We start from the raw sequence: 13320 nt of genomic DNA on the forward strand, positions 1-13320 counted from the left end.
CTCCCTTCCTTTCTCTTCCCTTTATGTCTCCTTTTTAACTTACTGGCCTCTGCTACTAAGTATTTTCATTCTTACGCAGAAGCCCAGTCATCTGTAGCTAGTATCCACATATGAGAGAAAACATGTGGCACTTGGCTTTCTGGGCCTGGGTTATCTCACTTAGTATAATCCTTTCCAGGTCCATCCATTTTTCTGCAAATTTCATAACTTCATTTTTCTTTACTGCTAAGTAGAACTCCATTGTATAAATGTGCCACATCTTCATTATCCACTCATCAGTTGAGGGACATTTTGGCTGGTTCCATTTCCCAGCTATTATAAATTGAGAAGCAATAAACATGGTTGAGCACGTATTTCTAAGGAAATGAGATGAGTCCTTTATATATGCCTAGGAGTGCGATAGCTGGGTCATATGGTAGATCAATCTTTAGCTGATTTAGGAACCTCCACACTGATTTTCCACAATGGCTGTACCAGATTGCATTCCCACAAGCAGTGTAGAAGGGTTCCTCTTTTTCCATATCCCTGCCAACATTTATGATCATTTGTTTTCAAGATGGTGGCCAATCTGACAGGAGTGAGATAGAATCACAATGTAGTTTTAATCTGCATTTCCCTAATGGCTAGTGACAGAACATTTTTTTAGATGCCTATATGCCATTTGTATTTCTTCCTTTGAGAAGGCTCTATTTAACTCCATAGCCCATTTTTTGATTGGCTTGTTTGATTCCTTATTGTTTAACTTTTTGAGTTCTTTGTATATCCTACACAATAATCCTCTATCAGATATATAGCTGGCAAAGATTTTTTCCCATTCTGTAGGTTGCCTCTTTGCTTTTTTCACTGTGTCCTTTGCAGTGCACAATCTTTGTAATTTCATGAGGTCCCAGTGATTAATCTGTGGTTTTATTGCGTGAGCAATTGGGGATGTATTCAAAAAGTCTTTGCCAAGACCAATATGTTGAAGGGTTTCCCCTACTTTTTCCTCTAGCAGTTTCAGAGTTTCCGGTCTGATGTTAAGGTCTTTAATCCATTTGGACTTAATTCTTTTGCATGGCGAGAGAGAAGAATCTATTTTCATCCTTCTGCAGATATATCCAGTATTCACAACACCATTTGCTGAAGAGGCTGTCTTTTCTCCAATGAGTATTTTGGGCATTTTTATTGAATATCAGGTGGCTAAAGCTACTTGGGCTTACATCTGGGTCCTCTATTCTGTTCCACTGATCTACATGTCTGTTTTTGTGCCAGTACCACGCTGTTTTTGTTACGATGGCTCTGTAGTACAGGTTAAAATCAGGTATGGTGATACCACCAGCCTCATTTTTGTTGCTCAGTATTATTTTAGATATTCGAGTTTTTTTGTGATTCCAGATGAATTTTTGGATTGTTTTTCTATTTCCATGAAGAATGCTTTTGGAATTTTGCTAGGGATTGCATTAAATGTGTAGATTGCTTTTGGTAAGATTGCCATTTTTACAAAATTGATTCTTCCAATCCAGGAACAGGGGATGTTTCTCCACATTCTAGTGTCTTCTGCAATTTCTCGCTTGAGTGTTTTAAAGTTCTCATTGTAGAGATTCTTTCCTTCCTTGGTTAGGTTTGTTCCAAGGTACCTTTTTTTTTTTTTTTTTTGATACAATTGTGAATGGGAGTGATTCTCTGATTTCATCCTCTGTGTGTTTGTTGTTAGCATATAGGAAGGCTACTGATTTCTGTGTATGTATTTTGTATCCTGCTACATGGCTGTAGGTTTTGATCAGCTCTAACAGTTTGCTAGTTGAGTCTTTATGGTCCTTTATGTATAGAATCATGCCATATGCAAATAATGATAACTTGATCTCTTCCTTTCCAATATGCATCCCTTTCATGTGTGTATCTTGCCTTATTGCTATGGCTAAGACTTCCAGAACTATATTAAATAAAAGTGGGGACAGTGGACACCCTTGTCTTATTCCTCATTTTAGTGGAAAAGCTTCCAGTTTTTCCCCATTTAGTAATATGTTGGCTGTAGGCTTGTCATAAATAGCCTTTATTATATTGAGATATGTTCCTTCTATTCCCAGTGTCTGTAGGACTTTTATCATGAAGGGATGTTGGATTTTGTCAAATGCTTTCTCTGCGTCCAATGAGATGATCATGTGATTTTTGTCCTTCAACCCGTTTATATAATGTATTACATTTATAGATTTGTGTATATAGAACCATCCCTGCATCTCTGGGATAAAGCCTACTTGGTCAGGGTGAATGATCTTTTTGATATACACTTGTATTCTGTTTGAAAATATTTTGTTGAGAATTTTTGCATCTATGTTCATGAGGGAGATTGGTCTGTAATTTTCTTTTTTTGTTCTATCTTTGCCTGGTTTTGGTATCAGGGTGAGGCTGGCCTCATAGAAGGAGTTTGGTAGAATTCCTTCTTTTTCTATTTCCTAGAAATGCTTAAGAAGCAATGGTAAATATCAGCAGTAAATCCATCTGGGCCTGGGCTTTTTTTAGTTGGGAGATTATTGATAACTGTTCAGATCTCCATGTTTGTTATAGGTATGTTTAAGTGATTAGTCTCATTTTGATTTAATTTAGGTAGGTCACATATATTAAGGAAAGCATCCATTTCTTTCAGATTTTCATACTTTGTGGAGTATATGCTTTTATAGTATATCTCTATGATTTTTTGAATTTCTCTGGAATCTGTTGTGATGTTACCTTGTTCATCTCTGATTTGTGTCTCTTCTCTCTTTCTTTTGGTCAGATTTGCTAAGGGTTTATTAATCTTGATTATCCTTTCAAAGAACCAACTCTTTGTTTCATTAATTCTTTGTATTGTTTATTTTGTTTCTATTTCATTAATTTCGGCCCTAATCTTTATTATTTCTTCCCATCTACTGATTTTTGGTTTGCCTTGTTCTTCTTTTTCCAAGGCTTTCAGAGGAAGCATTAGGTCGTTTACTTGCGACCTTTCTAATTTCTTAATATAGGCATTTAAGGCTATAAATTTACCTCTGATAACTGCCTTCATTGTGTCCCAGAGATTTTGATATGTTGTGTTCTCATTATTGTTTGACTCTATAAATTTTTTGATTTCCTTCTTGATTTCTTCATCGACGCATTCATCATTTAGTAGTGTATAGTTTAGTTTGCATGATTTTGTGTATGTTCTATAGCCTTTCTTGCTACTGATTTGTAGTTTAATTCCATTGTGGTCAGAGAGAATGCAAAGAATTATTTCAGTTTTCCTGAATTTGTTAAGATTTGCTTTGTGTCCTAATATATGGTCTATTTTAGGGAATGTTCCATGTGCTACTGAAAAGAATGTATATTCTGTAGCCTTTGGATGAAATGTCCTGTATATATCTGTTACGTCCATTCCTTCTATGACCTCATTTATCCAGATGCCTCTCTGTTTATTTTTTCCCAGGATGACCTGTCAATTGATGAGAGTGGGGTGTTAAAGTCACCCACCACCACTGTGTTTGGTGTTATCTGTGACCTTAATTCTAGTATTGTTTGTTTGATGAATTTGGGAACCCCCATGTTAGGTGCATATATATTTAGGATTGTAATGTCCTCCTGTTGGAGTGTGCCCTTAATCAATATAAAGTGACCTCCCTTATCTTTCTTGACTAACGGTGGACTAACGTCTACCATGTCGGATATTAGAATAGCAACCCCTGCTTGTTTTCTAGGTCCATTTGCTTGAAACACCGTCTTCCAACCTTTCACCCTAAGATAATATCTATCCTTTGTAGAAAGGTGAGTTTCTTGGAGACAACAATTTGTAGGATCCTGCTTTTTAATCCAGTCTGCAAACCTGTCTTTTCATTGGGGCATTGAGGCCATTGATATTAAGAGATATTATTGAAAGGTATGTATTTATGTTTGCCATTTTTTATTGTGGTTTCGGTTCTACCTGTGCTGTCTTGTGTTAACTAGTATTTGAGTATTGCTTGTTTTTTTTCTAGATTCCTTATATGTGTGCTTTTCCTTTTCCTCAGCATGGGGGATTCTATCAAGTATTTTCTGTAGAGCTGGTTTTGTCTTCAAATACTCCTTTAACCTGCTTTTGTCATGGAATGTCCTTATATCTCCATCTATTTGAATGGATAACTTTGCAGGATAAAGTAACCTTGGTTGACAATTGTTATCTTTCAGAACTTGGAATATATCACTCCAAGCCCTTCTGGCTATAAAAGTTTGTGTTGAATAATCTGCTGTAATCCTGATGTGCTTGCTTTTGTAGGTAACTTGATTTTTCTCTCAAACTGCTTTCAATATTTTTTCTTTGGCATGTGTGTTTGGTAGTTTGATTATAATATGGCGAGGAGGGGTTCTTTCCAGGTTTTGTCTGGCTGGGGTTCTAAAGGCTTCCTTATCTGCATTGACACCTCTTTCCCAATTTGGGGGAAATTTTCTTCTATGATTTTGTTGAAGACACCTACTATGCCTTTGGAGTGGAATTCTTCTCCTTTTATTATGCCCTGAATTCTCATATTTGATCTTTTCATAGTGTCCCAAATATCTTGAAATTCCCACTCATACTTTTCTATAAGTTTGTCTTTCTCTTTGTTGGACTGTGTTAGATCTGCCACCTGGTCTTCTAGCTTAGATATACTGCCCTCTCCTTCATCCATTCTACTGGTGAGATTTTCTACAGAGTTTTTTATTTCATTAACTGTGTTCTTCATTGCTAGTAATTATGACTGGTTTTTCTTTATTATTTCTATTTCCTTATTTATGTCTTGTATTGCCTTTTCTTTATTTCATGAAATTGGTGTCCTGCATCTTCTTTTATTTCTTTGATTTCCTCTTTAAGTTCCTCTTTGACTCCTTTGATTTGTTCTCTGACTTCTTTGAACAAATTTACAATCATTCTTTTGAAATCTTTCTCAGGCATTTCCTCTAACTCGTTCTCAATGGACGTCATTTCTGATTCATTAATACTTTTAGGTGGATTTATATTGTCTTGCTTTTTAGTGTTTCTGATGTTATAATGTATATATTTTTGCATCTTGCATTAAGTTAATGCTTGGATTTTCTAGCTAGCTGGGTATTCTTAGCTGTATCAATTGATTTGATGTTATATATTTTCAGGGTAGGAGCTTAAGGTGTTAGGTGTGGCTCTTAAGACTCTCAGAGTATCTACAAAGATGATCCCAGGGGTTGAGTTTCCCTGCTATGGGAGTATTCAAGTAGGCTGAGTGGAATAAAATATAGGTAGATTCCAAAAGTAAACTAAACACTGTACCCATTCAATCAAAAACAGCCCCAGGTATGTATGCCAGAGTAGTTAATATAACAACCAGATCCTTTATCAACATAGAGGTTAAGATTTATGGTCTGTTGAGGGATCCAAGTCAGCTTGTCACCAAGTGAGACCCTTCCCTGGTGCAATCCCAGTTACTTTGGATGATTTTGGTCTCAGTCAAGTTGCTGCCTGCGTCGTCAGGTTGCTGTTCTGATTTCTGGAGCTAGGCACTGGCTTTTCCTGTGGGGCAAACCGAGCCTGGCAACTGTAGCCCTTCAGATCAGCACCCCTGCTGCTGGAACTGCTGCTGCTAAAGCTGCCTCTGCTGGGTTTGGCAACAGCTGAAGCTGCTGCTGGTGGGTCCACCACTGCTGCCTCTGCTGCTGCTGCTGCTGCTATAGCTGCCACTTCTGGAGCCACTGCTGCTGCTGAAGCTGCTGCTGCTGCTGGGTCCAGTGCCATTTCTTCCACTGAAGCTGCTGCTGCTGGGTCTGATGCTGCTGGGGCCATAGTTACCGGTGCCAGAGCCGCTGATGTTGCTGCCGGTCTCTGCTCCTGCTTGGGTCCCGTTGTTGGCTCAAGTTGGCGTGGCCCCATCCCAGGACCGCTGCTCTGTTCACTGGAGGGGGCTCAGGTGGTGGGGGAGAGGAGGGAGCCAAAGCTTCTCTGGTTCTCTCGCTGTTCCACATGTTCTTCTACCTCGTGGTCTGCTCCTCTGTTGCTCATTGCCACTTTCCCTTCACGTTTGATGAGTTGCAGAGAGTGCCAGTGTGAGTGGAAGCTCCTGCACTTGGCTTTTCCTGTGACTTGAGCCGAGTCTGGCAGCTTTCTGGTGCCCTGTGGTCACTGCTGCAGTTGGCGGAGCTGCCGGGGCCACTTTTGCCAGCCTGTGCGGGCTCTGGATCTCTTCTACTTCTCCGCTGCTGCTTCAATTTCCTATACACCTCACTTTTTAGTAAAAGTGTGTATTTTGCTGAGTTTTTTTGGTCTTCCCCCCCCCCCCCCCCCCAGTCTGCTTTGGCGTGGTACCTACGCCGCCATCTTAACCGGAAGTCCCTTTTTTTTATTTTTTGAAGTAGGGTATCACTCTCTCCACGCTGACTTGGAATTCACTATGTAGTCTCAGGTTGTCCTTGGCTAACATTTTCTTACGTGTGTGTTTCCCATTTGTGTTTTTTGCTCTGTGAACTGCCTGTTCAGCTCTTTTCCCCATTTTGTGAGTGGGGTGTTTGACTTCCTACTATTTAGATTTTGGAGTTCTTTGTAGATTCTAGAGATTAGGCTTCTATCAGTTGAATAACCGGCAAATAGTTTCTCCCATTCTGTGGGTAATCTATTGGCTTTGCTTATTGTATGCTTGTCTGTAAAGAAACTCTTCAGCTTCATGTGATCACATTGGTTGAGTGACTGTTTAAGATTGTGAGCTACTTGGGTTTTGTTCAGGAAGTCGTTTTACATTCCTATATCATGGAAAGTACTTCCTAAATTTTCTTCCAGTAATATTTGAGTTTCTGGTCTTATTGCCACATAGTCTCACTCATCTACAGCACCTAAGCTGAATCTACCCAAGTTACCTTACATACCCAGCAAGTATCTCATGGACTAGACACTAGGATGGAGGGAGAGAGAGGGGAGGGCATCAAAGGTGTGGGAAACTCTAATCTAGACCCAAATGGCAATGGTACCATAAAATTCTACTTCCTAAAATGCAGACCAAATGGCTGAACCTTCACCAGGCCCTTCCAGGAAACATCTGAATCATAAGACACTGGAGAGGGTAGGATCAAGTCTAATCTAAATCTTCCACATCTTCCCTTCCTCCCTCTCCCCCTCCCTCTTTCTCTCTCCCCTCTTTAACTCTTGTATATTATTTATATTTCTTCTCATTTTCTTAGTTGGCACTGACCTGTAATTCCCAATACCAGTATGGGGCTATCATCCACAATGAGCTTTTGATCAGAGAAAGCCACAAGGTTTCCTAAAAGATTGACAGATTCTGTCAGAGTACTTGATGACCCACCAAAGGCCAGTGGTAGGACCCTATTGCTGAAGACACCATATGCAGCTGACACATAAAAGGGAACAGCATGGCTGGAAGCCAGGAGAGAGTCAGTCCCCAGATAGTCAGTGTGTCTAGTGCCAGAAGGTGCTACATGGGCGACTGGGGGAAATGACCAATATCTGTCCAAGCAACTCATGGTCTAACCTACTTAGCAATAAATAACCTGTTGTGAAGCCCAACAGGTGCAATAATGGCACAAAGGCTTGGTGGGGTACCAACTGCTCTTGATTTAGCTAACTGATCCCTTCAGTAGTATGGGACCCATAGCTGGAGATGGGAAACAAGTCAAAACCATATCCAAACATAAGCCCACTCTCCAATATGAAGCTACCATCAATCATGGGCTACAAGAGGTCCTACACCTATTAAACTATAAAAACGTAAGGGTTATCTCATTTGTCCTGGTGCTAACTTACTCTTGGTTGGAGAATCTGCTTCTCTTTTTCAGACAGATGCACATCCTAAAGAGAGAGCCACCCCATCATACCTCAAAAGGGCCCTGGCTGAAACTAAGGAAAATTGGCAAAACAAGCATGGGTGCTGTTTTCCTGATGAACTGGATACCAACACAAGGGAGAAGGAGACCAACACAGAGAAAAATCAACTCCTACCAAATCAGAGGACCAGAGCCTCAGAGGCCCCAAACACCTCATCACTGAAGCAGACCAAAAATGAACCCCACATGGCTCGGGGAAATTTTGCGGAAGAGGGGGTGGAAAGAATGTCAGAGCCACATGTTGAGTCTTGATATGCAGAGATATTTATCATACCAATAACTGTAACTCCATAATGCACGACCCATATACATCAACAAGGAGGGGCCAATGGGAAGGTGGTAGGCCACAAATGAACCTAATAATGGTACCAAACTGCCTGTATTTGCTGAATAGAAAACTAATAAAAAAATTTTTTTTAAACTATTTTAGATAAGAAAAGAAAAAATGTTAATCTTAAAGAGTTTACAGTGTTTTTCTGTTCCAAAATATACCCTATATACCAAATTTGGTCATTTAAATGTTATATGCTTTCACTCACAATTGAAGAGCATCTGAACGTTTGACATAGTATTGTTAGCTATAGGAACAAGCATCATTTCATTTTTACTTATGCCTATAATATTTGCAAAAGATTCTTCTTCCTTAAAAATCTTTTGATGACAAGAACCTGCTATTGTACCACATGTCCAGGAACTAGATATTACTGGACTGAGAGAAAGGAAAATGAGGAAAGGGCAATATAATAATATGTTAAATATAAGAGAAAATATTTATGTATAAGAATGAAATATTACTCTGCAAACACTGTCAATGACTTTGACCCTCTTAGATAATAAAGAGGACATGCTTTTGTTAACACAGAGATCAAGGTCTTATCTCATCAAGCTGTGTGTTCAAACTTGAGCCTGCTGCCTCCTGAGAGAGGGAAGTGGAAAAAAAATTATGTACTGTCCAAGACACATTTTTCCAGGTGTGATAGGAAGTAGGTGCAAAGCTCTCATATCCCACCTAGTGAGGGAATAGTGTCTACCAGGTCCAGGTCCTGGCTAAGGAGGAAACAGTGTCTACAGTTCCAGATCCCATAGGAATAGCAAGGTTTCAATCTACATCTCTGATTCAGGATTGAATGATTGTTACTTTTCAAATAAGTCCCTCATATCTGCCCTCTCCCAGATCCATAGCAGACATTTCCAGTTTAAATGGGATGCAACATGATTTTTGTAGTCATTAGGAGAAAATTTGGAATTGAGCTTTTATCATATTTTCCTTTCCTCTTAAAACCAAAATTCTACCCAATGTGCCAATCCTGAAAGAAAAGACAACTCATCCTTCTAACTGAAATCATCATGATTTCTTAAGCACAAAAATGAATAAAAGAGGAGGAAAAGGATTTCTGCATGAAAGTTAATTTTATGATATTGCAGCATAAATTGCGACCTGGCAGTTCCCTCTGCAGTTTAATAGAACTGGCAGCAGGCGTCATGACTTAAGCAGACTGTCTATAATGAGAAGCAAAGACAAATCAGTGTGAAGGACAGGGAGAAGGACATTACTCCTTCCCTCCTGAAAGATTAAAAATAGTAAAATATTGCAACCAGAATTTATCTGAAGGGAGATACTATCTGAGGAGAGGGATGGTTTCAAGAGAAGGCTACAGCCTAGTGTTTGATGAGCAGAGCCAGCAAACCTAGTGCTGGTATTTGAAAGAAGTCATGTGGCCTGTGAGGGTTGACCAGTTCTCCTGCTGAAGACCTGGTGGCAGGTAATTTCTGACATTATAATTTTGAAGTGGGACAGTTTTCAAAAGCATAATTAGAGTGAAATGAACATATTACTCTTTTGCACTGTTAAATGCAGGCAAGAGACTTGGGTATACCAAATAAATGAGAGAATTTATTGTTAAAGGACAAGAGCCAACCTCACCTGACAACCAGGCAGATGACTCTCTCAGAGTGCTGTCCGGAGGAGCCAAGGCTTTACGTCGCTACACATGTGACAGGCCTGCTCTGAGCTCTGTATCCACAGGAGCAATATCAGAGCAATTTCCAAAATTACACAGGACACGCAGCTTCTAAATCTCCTAGCAGAACAGCCATATTATCCTGAGGACTGGCAATAACAGGAATTATATGCAATTTTCTGATAATGACTCCATTAATGTGAGTCACTGCTGACAATACAATTTGTTAAACATCACTGGATTCCTGAATCCTACAGTCTATCACTCTGAAATCCATCAGTACCACCCTCACCATCAGCACTATAGTCATCATTGTCACTGCCCTTGTCATCTTCATCATCATCAGCAGTACTAGCAGATGAACTATGGGCAGATTTAATTCACCAATATTACCTGTCTATAATGTCTGGAACATTTCAAAAAGGAAACAAAAGTGTCTTTATCTGTTTAGGTATCACTTTTGTAGTCAGTGTGTTTGATGCCTTCTTTGGGAAATCAGGACCCCAAATTAATTAAATTTGGACCAGGTCTAGCCTAACTTTAAATTGTCTTTTATGTCAAGAGAAACTACTTTGGCAATTAGGTACTTCAAATGAGTGCATGTAAATATCCATTATTGTACATTCTAATATAGCTAGACATAGAATGGAATCTGCAGCTCATGGTCTATCTGATTTACTAATTGGGAGCAGCTACTGCACCTTGTGTTTTGAACCTGAATTAATTAACCAAAACAGATTAAATTGTCTTTGAGCTCTTCAAGAGAGTGACACAAAGGCAGAATTGAATGAGGAAAGTACTATTTAACATTTTTAATCATTAGAAAGTCTTCAAAGGAACTAAGAAAACAACAGTCATAGTTTCTTGCTTGACTATATAACCTTTTCATTAGACCACCTTACATTTTGGTGCTTATGTGATCTTCTGGAACATATAACGTAACCTAAAGAATCACTTGTGCATGATCAACAGACATGTTTGTATTGTGGAAATGAAATTACCTCTTGAACAATTGTACCCTCATTGACCCTGAAGATACCCATGTCCTGGTCACACATTCCTAGCTTGCTACACTTACTGCCTACATAGTCTCAGGGTCTTAACTTCCTTTTGCTTTGAGCTCAAAGTAGTACGATTAGCACATGTCAAACATTTATATGTCATTTTAACCATGCTCATAGCTTGCTCATTGCCTAAAGAACACAGTTACACTCTGTCTCTAGACTTACAGCTTGTTAGGAACATGAATCTAGTTACATTCTCCTAATATTTCCCATATAGTGATGGGGTGTGATGATTTGAATATAAAATGACCATAATGGACTTATTTGAAAACTTAATTACCAGCTAGCAGCCTTTTTCAGGGAGGTTTTGGAAAGTTTAGGAGGCAGAAACTTGCTTGAGGAATTGTGTCATGGAAGGAGGATCTTGAGAGTTTGTATCTTGACAGTCTTACTGATCTTTTTCTCTTTACTTTCTATTGGTTGATGTGATTCCTCCTCTTGCTATTCTTTGCCCACAAAGGTGGTCTTTCCCTTGGAGCAGTAAGCTGAAAATAAACCCTTTTCACCTCAAATTTTCTTTTCTTTTCTTCTTTTTTTTTTTTTTTTAGGTTGGCTCACTCTAGCCCAGGCTGACCTGGAACTCACTATGTAGTCTCAGGGTGGCCTCGAACTCACGGAGATCCTCCTCAAATTTTCTAATCGTTTGGTATTTTGCTCCAGCAACAAGAAAGTAACTGATACATGGGAACACACCACTTTGCTCAGGGTAGCCAAGCCCTTTGTGACTATCCTTCTAATTTTTAAAAATTTTATTTATCCATTTTGAGAGAGAGAGGGAGAGGCAGATTAAGAGTGGGTGCACTAGGGCATCCAGCCATTGCAGATGAACTCCAGACACATGTGCCTCCTTGTGCATCTGGTTTATATGGGTCCTGGGGAATTGAACCTGTATCCTTACCCTTCCCAGGCAAGTCCTTTAACCACTAAGCTATCCCTCCAGTACACAATACTTCCATATATTATCTCATACCTCCATTCTCCTGAATTCACTCATCCACCCAGGTAAAATACACACAGATACAGAATATTCCATTCCAATTTTTGTCTACTTGGAAAAGTTACATTTTTGGAGAGAGAGAAAGAGAGAGCAAATAGGGTTGGGGAAGGAAGTCAAGGAGCTATTTTTCCTCAGGACTTACTTCTTTCTTTTTCTTTCACTTGCTTAATTTTTGCACATTGACTATGTCCTTGTGAACCACGATAAACCCTTTGTGAAGTTTCCATACAGAATTTAGAAGATAAACAAAGTTTTAAACCAGTGTCATTATTATTCCTCTATTGTTTACTGAAGGTCAATTTATGTTATTATTAAAATTCTTCCTGCAAAATCCAGTGCAAGATCATTGAAAAATAATGTAAATGTTAAGTATTTCTATGCAGTAAAAAGGGCTCTGGTCCTAAATACTTCTACTTTCTAAGGTCTTTACCTCTATACTCCTGAAAAAAATCTCTTCTAGCTACTCTACACCCCCATTATATTTTTATTCTTGATCTCTGTTGCTGGCTCTTTCATCTATCTTCTCAATGTGTGCTCTCCTTAACTTACCTAAATCCTGGTCATGTATGTGTTCAACAATTATGTTGATGCATTTCAAATTGGTATATATATTGCAGGCTCTATGTCTGAGTTTTTGACATAATGTATATAACTAGTTTTAGATCTCTTCCTTCAGTTGTCTAATACATATCTACTATAAATACATTGATTATTGGATATCTCAGAGGAATTGTACTAAACAGTCACTTCATTTTAGCAACAATGTCAGATTCAACAAGATGCTTAAACTATAAGAATGGAATTTCAAAGGGGAGCATGTGGGGAGGGAAGGTATTACCATGGGATATATATATATTTTAATTTTTTGTTTTGTTTATTTATTTGAGAGTGATAGACAGAGAAAGAATTAGGCCAATAGAGAATGGGTGCACCAGGGCCTCCAGACACTGCAAATGAACTCCAGATGTGTGCACCCCCTTGTGCATCTGGCTAACATGGGTCCTGGGAACTGAGCCTTGAACCGGGGTCCTTAGGCTTCACAGGCAAGCTCTTAACTGCTAAGCCATCTCTCCAGCCCCCATGGGATATTTTTTATAATCATGGAAAATGTTAATAAAAATGGAGAGAAAAAAAATGATTACGAATTTGGGTTAAACTTTAATTTTTCCTCACCTGCATTTATTCCACCTAAAATTCTTAAAAATGACCTTTAAATATATATCTTGAATCTAGTCACAGCTGTGTAATTTCAGTTCCCTTTGTTAAACATTAGTGTGTGATGCATGTGACTTATATGTCTTTTTGTCTGTATACCTTTCTATACTATGTGCATTATTGGATGATACATAACTAGTCTCCATTTCTATGCTTCCATGTAATAGTACTTGCATCATTAGGATGACATAGTAACATATATCCTGTTTTCTTATGTTGTTATATTTTAAATATTTTATTTTATTTGTTTATTAGAGACAGAGAGAGGAAAGGCATATAA

The sequence above is a fragment of the Jaculus jaculus genome, chromosome 5 (assembly GCF_020740685.1).
Source record: "Jaculus jaculus isolate mJacJac1 chromosome 5, mJacJac1.mat.Y.cur, whole genome shotgun sequence".
Taxonomy (NCBI): domain Eukaryota; kingdom Metazoa; phylum Chordata; class Mammalia; order Rodentia; family Dipodidae; genus Jaculus; species Jaculus jaculus.